A 17,168-nucleotide genomic window follows, 5' to 3' on the forward strand; every position below is an offset into this window, starting at 1 on the left:
GGTGATGCCTTTTGGTCTTTCTAATGCCCCTTCAGTCTTCCAGTCCTTTATGCATGATATTTTCCGCGATTTTTTGGATAAATTTATGATAGTGTATCTGGATGATATTCTGATTTTTTCGGATGACTGGGACTCTCATGTCCGGCAAGTTAAGAGGGTTTTTCAGGTTTTGCGGTCTAATTCTCTGTGTGTCAAGGGTTCTAAGTGCGTTTTTGGGGTTCAGAGAATTTCCTTTTTGGGATATATTTTTTCTCCCTCTTCCATTGAGATGGATCCTGTTAAGGTTCAAGCTATTTGTGATTGGACGCAGCCCTCTTCTCTTAAAAGTCTTCAGAAATTTTTGGGCTTTGCCAACTTTTATCGTCGATTTATTTCTGGTTTTTCGGATGTCGTTAAGCCATTGACCGATTTGACTAGACAGGGTGCTGATGTTGCTAATTGGTCCCCTGATGCTGTGGAGGCCTTTCAGGAGCTTAAGCGCCGTTTTTCTTCTGCCCCGGTGTTGCGTCAGCCTGATGTGACTCTTCCTTTTCAGGTTGAGGTCGACGCTTCTGAGATCGGAGCTGGGGCAGTGTTGTCGCAGAAAAGTTCTGACTGCGCCGTGATGAGGCCTTGTGCCTTCTTTTCCCGTAAATTTTCGCCCGCTGAGCGGAATTATGATGTTGGGAATCGGGAGCTTTTGGCCATGAAGTGGGCGTTTGAGGAGTGGCGCCATTGGCTCGAGGGGGCCAGACATCAGGTGGTGGTATTGACTGACCACAAAAATTTGATTTATCTTGAGACCGCCAGGCGCCTGAATCCTAGACAGGCGCGCTGGTCATTATTTTTTTCTCGGTTTAATTTTGTGGTATCGTACCTACCAGGTTCTAAGAATGTTAAGGCGGATGCCCTTTCTAGGAGTTTTGAGCCTGATTCACCTGGCAACTCTGACCCCACAGGTATTCTTAAGGAGGGAGTTATCTTGTCAGCCGTTTCTCCAGACCTGCGGCGGGCCTTGCAGGAGTTTCAGGCGGATAGACCGGATCGTTGTCCGCCTGATAGGCTGTTTGTTCCTGATGATTGGACCAGTAAAGTCATCTCTGAGGTGCATTCTTCTGCGTTGGCAGGTCATCCTGGAATTTTTGGTACCAGGGATTTGGTGGCAAGATCCTTCTGGTGGCCTTCCCTGTCACGAGATGTGCGAGGCTTTGTGCAGTCTTGTGACGTTTGTGCTCGGGCCAAGCCTTGTTGTTCTCGGGCTAGTGGATTATTGTTGCCCTTGCCTATTCCTAAGAGGCCTTGGACACACATCTCGATGGATTTTATTTCAGATCTGCCTGTTTCTCAGAAGATGTCTGTCATCTGGGTGGTGTGTGACCGTTTTTCTAAGATGGTTCATTTGGTTCCCCTGCCCAAATTGCCTTCTTCTTCCGAGTTGGTGCCCCTGTTTTTTCAAAATGTTGTTCGTTTGCATGGTATTCCTGAGAATATCGTTTCTGACAGAGGAACCCAATTTGTGTCTAGATTTTGGCGGGCATTTTGTGCTAGGATGGGCATAGATTTGTCTTTTTCGTCTGCTTTTCACCCTCAGACTAATGGCCAGACCGAGCGGACTAATCAGACCCTGGAGACATATCTGAGGTGTTTTGTGTCTGCTGACCAGGATGATTGGGTTGCTTTTTTGCCATTGGCGGAGTTCGCCCTCAATAATCGGGCCAGCTCTGCCACCTTGGTTTCCCCGTTTTTCTGTAATTCGGGGTTCCATCCTCGATTTTCCTCCGGTCAGATGGAATCCTCGGATTGTCCTGGAGTGGATGCGGTGGTGGAGAGATTGCATCATATCTGGGGGCAGGTGATGGACAATTTAAAGTTGTCCCAGGAGAAGACTCAGCTTTTTGCCAACCGTCACCGTCGTGTTGGTCCTCGGCTTTGTGTTGGAGATTTGGTGTGGTTGTCTTCTCGTTTTGTCCCTATGAGGGTCTCATCTCCTAAGTTTAAGCCTCGGTTCATCGGTCCGTATAAAATATTGGAGATTCTTAACCCTGTTTCCTTCCGTTTGGACCTCCCTGCATCCTTTTCTATTCATAACGTTTTTCATCGGTCGTTATTGCGCAGGTATGAGGCACCGGTTGTGCCTTCCGTTGAGCCTCCTGCTCCGGTGTTGGTTGAGGGTGAGTTGGAGTACGTTGTGGAAAAAATCCTAGACTCCCGTGTTTCCAGACGGAGACTCCAGTATCTGGTCAAGTGGAAGGGATACGGCCAGGAGGATAATTCTTGGGTCACTGCATCTGATGTTCATGCCTCTGATCTGGTTCGTGCCTTTCATAGGGCCCATCCTGATCGCCCTGGTGGTTCTGGTGAGGGTTCGGTGCCCCCTCCTTGAGGGGGGGGTACTGTTGTGAATTTGGATTCTGGGCTCCCCCGGTGGCTACTGGTGGAATTGAACTTGTGACATCATCTTCCCTGTTCACCTGTTCTGATTAGATCTGGGTGTCGCTATATAACCTGGCTTCTCTGTTAGATGCTTGCCGGTCAACAATGTTATCAGAAGCCTCTCTGTGCTTGTTCCTGCTCCCAGACATCTACTAGATAAGTTGGACATTCGTCCATGTTTTGTTTTTGTATTTTGGTTCCAGTTCACAGCTGCAGTTTCGTTACTGTGTCTGGAAAGCTCTTGTTGATCAGGAATTGCCACTCTGGTATTATGAGTTAATGCCAGAGTCCTAAAGTAATTTCTGGATGTGTTTTGTTAGGGTTTTCTACTGACCATGAAAGTATGCTTTCTGTCTTCTGCTATCTAGAAAGCGGACCTCAAATTTGCTAAAACTATTTTCCTGCTGCGTTTGTTGTTTCATCTCATATCACCGCCAATATATGTGGGGGGCTTCTGTCTCCTTTTGGGCATTTCTCTAGAGGTGAGTCAGGTCTTATATTTCCCTCTGCTAGCATTATTTAGTTCTCCGGCCGGCGCTGGGCATATAGGGATAAAAAGTAGGACATGCTACCTGGCTACTTCTAGATGATGCGATAGGTTTAGTTCATGGTCAGTACAGTTACATCTTCCAAGAGCTTGTTCCTATAGAGGCTTATGCTAGTTCTCTGGCCATGGAGATCATGACACCAACCATGGCCAAACCAACCAACCAAAATAGCTAAACCATGCCCAAACCGACCAGCCAATATAGAGCAACCGTGTCCAAACTGAGCAAAGATCCAAAACAGCCCAGCCATGCCCAAACTAAGCAACCACAATAGCCCAACTATGCTCAAACCAGCGAATATAGGACAATCATGCCCAAACCCACCAAACATCCAAAATTGCATAGTTGTTCCCAAACCAAGCAACCAATATATCCCACCTATGCCCAAACCAACCAACCTAAATAGCTCAGCTGTTGTGAAATTGGATTTTGGGCTCACCCGGTGGCCACTGGTGGAATTGAACTGGTGTGCATCATCCTCTCTGTTCACCTGTTTCCATCAGGATGTGGGAGTCGCTATTTAGCCTTGCTCCTCTGTCACTTCCATGCCGGTCAACATTGTAATCAGAAGCCTTTCTGTGCATGTTCCTGCTGCTAGACAACTCCCAGCTAAGTTGGACTTTTGTCCTTGTTTGTTTTTGCATTTCGTTCCAGTTCACAGCTGTAGTTTCGTTTCTGTGTCTGGAAAGCTCTTGTGATCTGAAATTGCCACTCTGATGTTATGAGTTAATACTAGAGTCTTAAAGTAATTTCAGGATGGTGTTTTGATAGGGTTTTCAGCTGACCATGAAAGTGCCCTTTCTGTCTTCCTGCTATCTAGTAAGCGGACCTCAATTTTGCTAAACCTATTTTCATACTACGTTTGTCATTTCATCTAAAATCACCGCCAATATTTGTGGGGGCCTCTGTCTGCCTTTCGGGGAAATTTCTCTAGAGGTGAGCCAGGACTATATTTTCCTCTGCCAGGATTAGTTAGTCCTCCGGCCGGCGCTGGGCGTCTAGGGATAAAACGCAGGCTACGCTACCCGGCTACTGTTAGTTGTGCGGCAGGTTTAGTTCATGGTCAGTTTAGTTTCCATCCTTCCAAGAGCTAGTTCTTATGTTTGCTGGGCTATGTTCTCTTGCCATTGAGAACCATAACAGTTTGACCGGCCAAAAAGGGTTAAATTAATTGACAGAGAAAGGAGAGAAAAGAGAAGTCTGCTGAAGATTTTTTTTTTTTTTTTTTTTCCTTCAGTTCTGAGTGTGCTTGTAATTGAATCTCTTGCAAGTCTGCCTATATTGCAGCCTTTCTCTCTCTCTCTCCTTCTAATCCTGGAATGGCTCTGTGTTCACCTGTTTAAAATGGATATTCAGAGTTAAGCTGCAGGTTTGAATAATCTCACCACGAAAGTTCAAAATTTACAAGATTTTGTTGTTCATGTTCCTATATCTGAACCTAGAATTCCTTTGCCTGAATTTTTCTCGGGGAATAGATCTTGCTTTCAAAATTTCAAAAATAATTGCAAGTTGTTTTTGTCCCTGAAATCTCGCTCTGCTGGAGATCCTGCTCAGCAGGTCAGGATTGTGATTTCCTTGCTCCGGGGCGACCCTCAGGATTGGGCTTTTGCATTGGCTCCAGGGGATCCTGCGTTGCTCAATGTGGATGCGTTTTTTCTGGCCTTGGGGTTGCTTTATGAGGAACCTCAGTTAGAACTTCAGGCGGAAAAGGCCTTGATGTCCCTATCTCAGGGGCAAGACGAAGCTGAAATATACTGCCAGAAATTCCGTAAATGGGCTGTGCTTACTCAGTGGAATGAGTGCGCCCTGGCGGCGAATTTCAGAGAGGGTCTCTCTGATGCCATTAAGGATGTTATGGTGGGGTTCCCTGTGCCTGCGGGTCTGAATGAGTCCATGACAATGGCTATCCAGATCGATAGGCGTCTGCGGGAGCGCAAACCTGTGCACCATTTGGCGGTGTCTACTGAGAAGACGCCAGAGAATATGCAATGTGATAGAATTCTGTCCAGAAGTGAACGGCAGAATTTTAGACGAAAAAATGGGTTGTGCTTCTATTGCGGTGATTCAACTCATGTTATATCAGCATGCTCTAAGCGTACTAAGAAGCTTGATAAGTCTGTTTCAATTGGCACTTTACAGTCTAAGTTTATTCTATCTGTGACCCTGATTTGTTCTTTATCATCTATTACCGCGGATGCCTATGTCGACTCTGGCGCCGCTTTGAGTCTTATGGATTGGTCCTTTGCCAAACGCTGTGGGTATGATTTGGAGCCTCTTGAAACTCCTATACCCCTGAAGGGGATTGACTCCACCCCATTGGCTAGCAATAAACCACAATACTGGACACAAGTAACTATGCGGATTAATCCGGATCACCAGGAGATTATTCGCTTTCTTGTGCTGTATAACCTACATGATGTGTTGGTGCTTGGATTGCCATGGCTGCAATCTCATAACCCAGTCCTTGACTGGAAAGCTATGTCTGTGTTAAGCTGGGGATGTAAGGGGACACATGGGGACGTACCTGTGGTTTCCATTTCATCATCTATTCCCTCTGAGATTCCTGAATTCTTGACTGAATATCGTGACGTTTTTGAAGAACCTAAGCTTGGTTCATTACCTCCGCACCGGGAGTGTGATTGTGCCATAGATTTGATTCCGGGTAGTAAATACCCTAAGGGTCGTTTATTTAATCTGTCTGTGCCTGAACATGCTGCTATGCGAGAATATATAAAGGAGTCCTTGGAAAAGGGACATATTCGTCCTTCGTCATCTCCCTTAGGAGCCGGTTTTTTCTTTGTGGCTAAGAAAGATGGCTCTTTGAGGCCGTGCATTGATTATCGGCTTTTGAATAAAATCACGGTTAAATATCAATATCCGTTGCCACTGCTTACTGATTTGTTTGCTCGCATAAAGGGGGCCAAGTGGTTCTCTAAGATAGATCTCCGTGGGGCGTATAATTTGGTGCGAATTAAGCAGGGGGATGAGTGGAAAACCGCATTTAATACGCCCGAGGGCCACTTTGAGTATTTGGTGATGCCTTTTGGTCTTTCAAATGCCCCTTCAGTCTTTCAGTCCTTTATGCATGACATTTTCCGTGATTATTTGGATAAATTTATGATTGTGTATCTGGATGATATTTTGATTTTTTCGGATGACTGGGACTCTCATGTCCAGCAGGTCAGGAGGGTTTTTCAGGTTTTGCGGTCTAATTCCTTGTGTGTGAAGGGTTCTAAGTGCGTTTTTGGGGTTCAAAAGATTTCCTTTTTGGGATATATTTTTTCCCCCTCTTCCATCGAGATGGATCCTGTCAAGGTTCAGGCTATTTGTGATTGGACGCAACCCTCTTCTCTTAAGAGTCTTCAGAAATTTTTGGGCTTTGCTAACTTTTATCGTCGATTTATTGCTGGTTTTTCTGATGTTGTTAAACCATTGACTGATTTGACTAAGAAGGGTGCTGATGTTGCTGATTGGTCCCCTGCTGCTGTGGAGGCCTTTCGGGAGCTTAAGCGCCGCTTTTCTTCCGCCCCTGTGCTGCGTCAGCCTGATGTTGCTCTTCCTTTTCAGGTTGAGGTCGACGCTTCTGAAATCGGAGCTGGGGCGGTTTTGTCACAGAGAAGTTCCGATTGCTCCGTGATGAGACCTTGTGCTTTTTTCTCGCGTAAATTTTCGCCCGCCGAGCGGAATTATGATGTTGGGAATCGGGAGCTTTTGGCCATGAAGTGGGCTTTTGAGGAGTGGCGTCATTGGCTTGAGGGGGCTAGACATCAGGTGGTGGTATTGACTGACCACAAAAATCTAATTTATCTTGAGTCCGCCAGACGCCTGAATCCTAGACAGGCGCGCTGGTCGTTGTTTTTCTCTCGGTTTAATTTTGTGGTGTCCTACCTGCCGGGTTCTAAGAATGTTAAGGCGGATGCCCTTTCTAGGAGTTTTGAGCCTGACTCCCCTGGTAATTCTGAACCTACAGGTATCCTTAAGGATGGAGTGATATTGTCTGCCGTTTCTCCAGACCTGCGGCGGGCCTTGCAGGAGTTTCAGGCGGATAGACCTGATCGTTGCCCACCTGGTAGACTGTTTGTTCCTGATGATTGAACCAGTAAAGTCATTTCTGAGGTTCATTCTTCTGCGTTGGCAGGTCATCCTGGAATCTTTGGTACCAGGGATTTGGTGGCAAGGTCCTTCTGGTGGCCTTCCCTGTCTCGAGATGTGCGAGGCTTCGTGCAGTCTTGTGACGTTTGTGCTCGGGCCAAGCCTTGTTGTTCTCGGGCTAGTGGATTGTTGTTGCCCTTGCCTATCCCGAAGAGGCCCTGGACGCACATCTCGATGGATTTTATTTCGGATCTTCCTGTTTCTCAGAAGATGTCTGTCATCTGGGTGGTGTGTGATCGTTTCTCTAAGATGGTCCATTTGGTTCCCCTGCCTAAGTTGCCTTCTTCTTCCGAGTTGGTTCCTCTGTTTTTTCAAAATGTGGTCCGTTTGCATGGTATTCCGGAGAATATCGTTTCTGACAGAGGTACCCAATTCGTGTCTAGATTTTGGCGAGCATTCTGTGCTAGGATGGGCATAGATTTGTCTTTCTCGTCTGCTTTCCATCCTCAGACTAATGGCCAGACCGAGCGGACGAATCAGACCTTGGAGACATATTTGAGGTGTTTTGTGTCTGCAGATCAGGATGATTGGGTTGCTTTTTTGCCTTTAGCGGAGTTTGCCCTCAATAATCGGGCCAGCTCTGCCACCTTGGTGTCTCCCTTTTTCTGTAATTCGGGGTTTCATCCTCGATTTTCTTCTGGTCAGGTGGAATCTTCGGATTGTCCTGGAGTGGATGCTGTGGTGGAGAGGTTGCATCAGATTTGGGGGCAGGTAGTGGACAATTTGAAGTTGTCCCAGGAGAAGACTCAGCTTTTTGCCAACCGCCGGCGTCGGGTTGGTCCTCGGCTTTGTGTTGGGGACTTGGTGTGGTTGTCTTCTCGTTTTGTGCCTATGAGGGTTTCTTCTCCCAAGTTTAAGCCTCGGTTCATCGGCCCGTACAAGATATTGGAGATTCTTAACCCTGTGTCCTTCCGTTTGGACCTCCCTGCATCTTTTTCTATTCATAATGTTTTTCATCGGTCATTATTGCGCAGGTATGAGGTACCGGTTGTGCCTTCCGTTGAGCCTCCTGCTCCGGTGTTGGTTGAGGGCGAGTTGGAGTACGTTGTGGAAAAAATCTTGGACTCCCGTGTTTCCAGACGGAAACTCCAGTATCTGGTCAAATGGAAGGGATACGGTCAGGAGGATAATTCTTGGGTGACTGCCTCTGATGTTCATGCCTCCGATTTGGTCCGTGCCTTTCATAGGGCTCATCCTGATCGCCCTGGTGGTTCTGGTGAGGGTTCGGTGCCCCCTCCTTGAGGGGGGGGGTACTGTTGTGAAATTGGATTTTGGGCTCCCCCGGTGGCCACTGGTGGAATTGAACTGGTGTGCATCATCCTCTCTGTTCACCTGTTTCCATCAGGATGTGGGAGTCGCTATTTAGCCTTGCTCCTCTGTCACTTCCATGCCGGTCAACATTGTAATCAGAAGCCTTTCTGTGCATGTTCCTGCTGCTAGACAACTCCCAGCTAAGTTGGACTTTTGTCCTTGTTTGTTTTTGCATTTCGTTCCAGTTCACAGCTGTAGTTTCGTTTCTGTGTCTGGAAAGCTCTTGTGATCTGAAATTGCCACTCTGATGTTATGAGTTAATACTAGAGTCTTAAAGTAATTTCTGGATGGTGTTTTGATAGGGTTTTCAGCTGACCATGAAAGTGCCCTTTCTGTCTTCCTGCTATCTAGTAAGCGGACCTCAATTTTGCTAAACCTATTTTCATACTACGTTTGTCATTTCATCTAAAATCACCGCCAATATTTGTGGGGGCCTCTGTCTGCCTTTCGGGGAAATTTCTCTAGAGGTGAGCCAGGACTATATTTTCCTCTGCCAGGATTAGTTAGTCCTCCGGCCGGCGCTGGGCGTCTAGGGATAAAACGCAGGCTACGCTACCCGGCTACTGTTAGTTGTGCGGCAGGTTTAGTTCATGGTCAGTTTAGTTTCCATCCTTCCAAGAGCTAGTTCTTATGTTTGCTGGGCTATGTTCTCTTGCCATTGAGAACCATAACACTCAGCCATGCCCAAACCCACTAACCAAAATAGCTCAACCATGCCCAAAACAACCAACCAAAATAGCCCAACCATGCTTAGCTTAAACTAACCAATATAGCGCAGCCATGCCCAAACCAACCAACCAAAATAGTCAAAGTATGCCCAAACCAAAAAACTTGTTCCAGCACCACGTAATTAAAATCCAGGCTTGAAAACTTTATTTTGCCGAGGTAAAAGCAGTGGAAACACACTCTTCAAATACACTCCAGGACACAAACAGCGACGCGTTTCGATCTACTGATTTTTATCAAAGCTTTTTCACGCCCCCTGAGGAAGCGGCAACGTTCAAACGCGAAACGCGCGTTGGGGTATGTGACTGGGTGCCGGACGAGACTTCTACACTATCCCACATGGGTAAATAACACCTTTTACTTACTCTGTGTGCATTTGCAGCTTTAGGTCTGTTTCTTAGCACTGTTGCACTTTATAGAATCAATTTACCTTTGCTGGGCTGCCGGTTTTCGGCAGTCAGCTGCTAGCACACTTCATTGTGATAATATACGATCTTCACATATGTATATCATAGGAGCTTTCATGTCTCGTACCGATATTCCCAGCTCACCACTGCATCCACGGATTTAGTCACTATGTCACTTTATCATAAGTGGTAATATTTTATTATGTTATTTGATTGTACCTTAATAAAAATTGATATTATTTGATTTAAATACGGCTGGCAACCCTTTTTGACTCATGGTTCTCCTATTAATGTTATATTCATGGTTGAGTCGCTAGTTTTTTGGTTTGGTAATATACGGCTGATGTTCTTGTGCATGACTCCAATACAAGTTGTGTCCTGCGGTAGAGCAGGGAGCCATAGGTCCCTCGCCCACCACTATCTGTCCTGTAGGCTCAAAGCTTCTGTAGACCTACAGCCTACAAGATGTCTGCATCCCATTTTTTTGTGGTGGGTGGCCCAAAGGTGGCATTATTAGTTTTGGTGGGGGCACTCAAGGGGACATAAATACTTCCTAAAGGGGCAAATTTTTATTTGGGTGGGGAATTATATGTTTTAAGGGGGCACTCAGAGGACATTATTGCTGGGTTAGGGGGTGCGATACTTACCTTCTTCTGGGCACTGGCCACCCACTGTTGTAAATTACTCTTTTAAATGAAAACTATGGTGTTTCCATCTTCAGATCCACCTTCTGCAAGCCCTGGGCTCTCAAGTAAAATTCTTGATAATTACTTTCAAGTATTTCATTTTTGCAATGTTCTCCTCTTTGTATGACCGCGGCTCCCGTAAACCTTGGCAGTGATATAATGAGTGCGTCCCGTCTTTAGTCCACAGTTGCCTTTCATTTCTTGCCTATCTTCTGCTTGGCTTGCAGTTAACAATGCCAGGTCAGGTAATAATGGGTTTCTTCTGTTGGTGCCGACAGCAGGACGGCTTGTACTTCTTATCTGCGATTTCAATCAGACTTGGACCCTTTAAAAAAAAAAATTAAAATTGCCAACCACATCAAGGGGGCAACCCAGTAGGGGATCCATAGACGCTGTCTCCTTGTGCTCTTGTTCATTCATCCAAGGGGTAAGCTCTGGGGCTGTCTCCAGCCGTGGACAAAACGACGATCCTATAGAACAGCATTAATCATGAGATCAGAGGTGGTCTGAATACTGGCAGCTGTCACATCTGACATATGCTGAGGACTGTCTGACTACTGTGACTCCACAAATTGGGGAGATTGGAAATCATCAGCCAAATTCTAGCAATTCTATTTTCTCGGGACCTGCTCAATCTATTTTCTTCACTGTTAGGTCCAGGTCTGCATCATAAGGTTAGGGTGTAGTTTTTTAAATGAACTTGAGGATGATTCAAGAGTTTTCTGGATGGTTCTGGGAGGCTTTTGTTGTGCCCGGAAGATTTGCCAAATTTTCTGGGATTCCGAAAAAGGTCTCACCTTTTTCCGAGAGCCTCCGAGACGTTCCATGAGAGTTGTCAAGCATGGTTTATCTAATGAGGGGTCCACATTGTTCTATGAGGCTCAAAAGCACAAAATATTCAAAGGGGCATTAAGTTTTACAAATCTGAGAACTAGTTAACTACCTACAGCTTAAAGCAGAAAGTAGATTAAGAAGTTGCAGAACTTTTCATTATACATTGAGCTTTAGGTACTTAAAGGGTAACTGTACCTTCAAATAACTTTTTAGGTGTGTGTATAGATGAGGAGTAACACAATATCTTGCCATTATATGACTTGTGCATTTCTTACCAGTTTTTCCTTTACAGGCTCTATCTCAAGTTTGCAATTGACTCTGAGCTAGTGAGGGAAGACTCTCTCCTGACATCACCCCAGCATTAACACAAAACACCAGTGATTGTCTGTCTGCTGTATCTAACATTATGTCCTGTATCAGACAATCTTTACTAAACTGAACTCCTTGTGTTACCTCCCTCTAGTAAACTATCTAAACCCAATTATTTCCATTTCCAAGTGTGGTTCTACCATAAATCCTAGGTAGCCCGCTCTCTGTCTCAAGTTTGACTCAAATCTTTCTTTTATTCGATCACTCGCTCGAGTCAACTGCACATCAAAACATCTCAAGTATCTTCCTTGTCATTGGTTTAAAACTACAAAAACTCTTACTGTTACTGTGATTCATTCTCGCCTGGACTACAGCAATTCTCTACTAATCGGTCGCCCTCTTACTAAACTTTCTCCTTTTCAATCTATCCTGAATGAAGCAGTCAGGATCATATTTTTGTCCAGCCGCTACACTAATGCCTCCACCCTGTGCCAGCCATTACACTGGTTACCCATCTGCTACAGAAAATAGTATAAACTTATCACTCTCACCCACAAAATTCAACACAGTTCAGCACTGCCCTACATCTCCTCGCTCATCCCTGTTTACCATCCTAATGACCTCTATAATCCGAACCTCAGGTTCCCATCTCCAAAACTTTTCTTGTGCTGCGCCAGGTCTCTGGAATGAACTACCCCAGGCAATACAGTTAATCTCCAGCAGCCACTGTTTTATCGGTGCACTAAAATCACATCTTCCAGTTAAGCCTATCACATCACCTCACTAATCTAACTGCTTTACTTTATTACTCTTTTTTATAAGAATGATGGCTGGACCTTAGGCAACAAGACATTTTCGCTATTGCGATCAGAGCTCTCGCTCCTCTTCGTATTTTTTTAATTATGTGTTACTCTGTTATGTCTTATATTGTTTGCACATGTTCCCTCTGATTTGTAAATTTCTGGGGCACATGTTGGTTAAATATAAATAACATTATTATTATTATTATCATTATTATTATTATTATTAAAATTTCAGAACATCAAAGAAAAAACATCAACAGAGCGGCTTCCACAAGAACAACATTTTTTTGGCTGCACCATGTAAAATGTCGCTTCTTCTAGCCAGTGGCGTGCTTGGCGTGTTGGCTATTTGGGTGTGTCGGGATGGAGGATTCACCACAAGGCAAGTTCTTAAGATTCGTCCCACATGTCGGCTTCACCAGAGGGTTTATTTTAATTCTCCATTGGAAAGAATTAGTAAAAGTGATGACCTTAATTATTTGCACGCGTATGTGTAATTTGTTCTCTCGTTGTCAGCAGTATGGCTCAGACTAACGTATAATTAGTCCATATGTATCAGAGATACTAAGTAACCAATATTCTTAAAGGAGTTCAGCAAGATTAGAAAAATATGTTTCCTTTCTCCTTAAACAAAAAAAAAAGAGCCACATCTGCCCACAGGTTGTATTGCAGATAGACTCTCTTTCATGAAGCTAAGATGTACGGTAGCATATTTTTATTTATTACTGCCCCTATGTACAAGAATATAACTACTATAATACTGCTCCCTATGTACAAGAATATAACTACTATAATACTGCCCCTATGTACAAGAATATAACTACTATAATACTGCCCCCTATGTACAAGAATATAACTACTATAATACTGCTCCTATGTACAAGAATATAACTACTATAATACTGCTCCTATGTACAAGAATATAACTACTATAATACTGCTCCTATGTACAAGAATATAACTACTATAATACTGCTCCTATGTACAAGAATATAACTACTATAATACTGCCCCTATGTACAAGAATATAACTACTATAATACTGCCCCTATGTATAAGAATATAACTACTATAATACTGCCCCTATGTACAAGAATATAACTACTATAATACTGCCCCCTATGTACAAGAATATAACTACTATAATACTACCCCTATGTACAAGAATATAACTACTATAATACTGCTCCTATGTACAAGAATATAACTACTATAATACTGCTCCTATGTACAAGAATATAACTACTATAATACTGCTCCTATGTACAAGAATATAACTACTATAATACTGCTCCTATGTACAAGAATATAACTACTATAATACTGCTCCTATGTACAAGAATATAACTACTATAATACTGCTCCTATGTACAAGAATATAACTACTATAATACTGCACCTATGTACAAGAATATAACTACTATAATACTGCTCCTATGTACAAGAATATAACTACTATAATACTGCTCCTATGTACAAGAATATAACTACTATAATACTGCCCCCTATGTACAAGAATATAACTACTCTATAATACTGCCCCCTATGTACAAGAATATAACTACCATAATACTGCTCCTATGTACAAGAATATAACTACTATAATACTTCCCCTATGTACAAGAATATAACTACTATAATACTGCTCCTATGTACAACAATATAACTACTATAATACTGCCCCTATGTACAAGAATATAACTACTATAATACTGCCCCTATGTACAAGAATATAACTACTATAATACTGCTCCTATGTACAAGAATATAACTACTATAATACTGCCCCTATGTATAAGAATATAACTACTATAACTACTATAATGCTGCCCCTATGTACAAGAATATAACTACTATAATACTGCCCTATGTACAAGAATATAGCTACTATAATACTGCCCTTATGTACAAGAATATAACTACTATAATACTGCTCCTATGTACAAGAATATAACTACTATAATACTGCTCCTATGTACAAGAATATAAATACTATAATACTGCTCCTATGTACAAGAATATAACTACTATAATACTGCTCCTATGTACAAGAATATAACTACTATAATACTGCTCCTATATACAAGAATATAACTACTATAATACTGCTCCTATGTACAGCAATATAACTACTATAATACTGTCCCTATGTACAAGAATATAACTACTATAATACTGCCCCTATGTACAAGAATATACCTACTATAATACTGCTCCTATGTACAAGAATATAACTACTATAATACTGCTCCTATGTACAAGAATATAACTACTATAATGCTGCCCCTATGTACAAGAATATAACTACTATAATGCTGCCCCTATGTACAAGAATATAACTACTATAATACTGCCCTATGTACAAGAATATAGCTACTATAATACTTCCCTTATGTACAAGAATATAACTACTATAATACTGCTCCTATGTATAAGAATATAACTACTATAATACTGCCCCTATGTACAAGGATATAACTACTATAATACTGCCCACTATGTACAAGAATATAACTACTATAATACTGCCCCTATATACAAGAATATAACTACTATAATACTGCCCCCATGTACAAGGATATAACTGCTATAATACTGCCCATTATGTACACGAATATAACTACTATAATACTGCCCCTATGTACAAGAATATAACTACTATAATACTGCCCACTATGTACAAGAATATAACTACTATAATACTGCCCCCTATGTACAAGAATATAACTACTATAATACTGCTCCTATGTACAAGAATATATCTACTATAATACTGCTCCTATGTACAAGAATATAACTACTATAATACTGCCCCCTATGTACAAGAATATAACTACTATAATACTGCCCCTATGTACAAGAATATAACTACTATAATCTGCTCCTTGTAGATGATGACCTGAATGAGTAGCCGCTTTTTTATCTGCCTGGATTTGCTCTTGAACTTGATACTCTCTGAGGTTTTTGTCTGATTGTCCTTTGAGCTTTCCTGACAGATTGCTTTTACATTCCTATTTGTTTGGGGCAGGCGGCGTGCCAGTTCTCCATTGTTGGCGGACACTGGAGGGGCCGTGTATTGGCCGGCGGATCGTTCATTGCTTTTCATTAGTGGGCTCAGTAAGTCTGCCAGCTTCATTTACACTTTATAAGGCAAAAATAGCCTCCTGTCTTTGATGTGAGTAACATATCCCTGCTATTATGTCGGAGGCTGTGTGAAGATCTTCTTGGATTCGTCTGTAGAAAAAGACACAACATCTCTATTTATTAACCATGTATTATATATACAGACAATAAACCAAATGACGGCTCATCTTCAAGAAAACATCTCACTCATCTTTATGCCTTGTAATGTCAATTATGGGGGTTTATTCCGTTTTCCCAGATGTTAAACCGCCACTTTACCGTGGTGTATATACGTAGTGCCGCACTGTAGTATACAAACTACAAGAGTCTATTAGGAGTGAATGATTGTACAGCACTCCTAATGGCTGTACGTGGTACTGCAGCTCCCACTTCTTGTTCTCCATGAACTGTTGAACTTTTCACACCATAAGTAAACGTATTATATATTGTGTTTTATTTGCTTTTATATAATGTAATTATTCTTTCTGGATTTGTAATTTCCACAGTCGTTAATCACCTACTTATGTTTATCTGATTAACTGATTAATGGGGCTGCAAGTTACTGTATACAATGGACAATGAAAAAAAAGTAGGGCATCCATGTTTCTTACATTAACCAGTGCTGTTATTTCTACTTATGTTCCATGAAGATCCCAAAAACAGTAAGTAGCAGAGTCAGACTTATACCGATGTATCTGGAGCTTTGGCTGCAATATGTGCCTATAATTATAAGGAAAGGTCCCATATAAAGGTGAAGAAACCCAAAGTAAAAGAAAATCAGGACCTAATTAATGCACAAATTCCCTCCTGATCAGAGAGTTCTGGTCTAATTCTTATCCTTTCACCAACCTGACAAAAGAGGGAAGGCCCACTAGACCCTCGGCCTGCTTCTTCTATCTTCCCTGGTTGTTATGTGTGGGCTTGTAGGGTCCGCAGCATTACCCACTGCCCATTTTATTTCTTCATAAAGTCAATAATTCTTCAGCTTCAGATCACAAAGGAACACAGAAGTTGTTTTTACTCTATGAAAGGGATCTATCACTTGCCATAAATATATATATATTTACCTGGTGTAAACGCCGCCGTTCTCCTGAATCCGGCGCTGCTTTTCTTTTCTTCCTGCTCCTCTCCATTCCTAAGATATGGCCTCCTCTTCCCTGAATATAAATCCAGGGTTTTTTTTCAAGCCAACTGGGTGTGGTTTCAAAGAAGATGCCCACAGTGAAGAGCTGATCACTCCTCCCACTTGGCTAAAAATGATTAGACTTACATGCAGGGAAAAGGGGCCATATCTCAGGAACGGTGAGGAGCAGGAAGACAAGCGTAACATCGCCGGATTCAGGAGAACAGCGGCATACATATTTATGGCGAGGGACAGGTCTCCTTTACGTAGGATTGTTTGGTCTCTGTTGTTGGCACTTGTGGGGGACATTGTGCTTGGCACTTAAGAGCGGAGGATGCCTGGGGCTCAGACTTTAGTGGGTCTGTGTTGATGGCATTTGTGGGGTCATTGTGATTTGCTCCTGATAAGAACATTGTCTGATAACTCTTGAGGGTCTTACTGGCCCCGTTTGGCATGGAATTCACTGGGTTCCTGTTGATGGGGGGCATCTTGTCTGGCAACTAGCTGGGAGTTATGAGGTCAGTGAATAAAAACTATTATTGGATTGGGGGTCTTATAGGGGTACTGCGACTGGAACCTATAGGGTCACTGTTGATGAAATTCGCGTGGGTTCTCCAAGGTTGTAGATTTGAGGGGGCACCGTGGCTAAGACTTATGAGGACGGTGGCGAAAAGGGGTCTTGGTACCCTTTACGACAACACCGTGGCAGAAGTTAGTGAATCCTACCCTAAGAA

Source organism: Ranitomeya variabilis, chromosome 8, assembly GCF_051348905.1.
Source record: "Ranitomeya variabilis isolate aRanVar5 chromosome 8, aRanVar5.hap1, whole genome shotgun sequence".
In the NCBI taxonomy this organism is placed as follows: Eukaryota; Metazoa; Chordata; class Amphibia; order Anura; family Dendrobatidae; genus Ranitomeya; species Ranitomeya variabilis.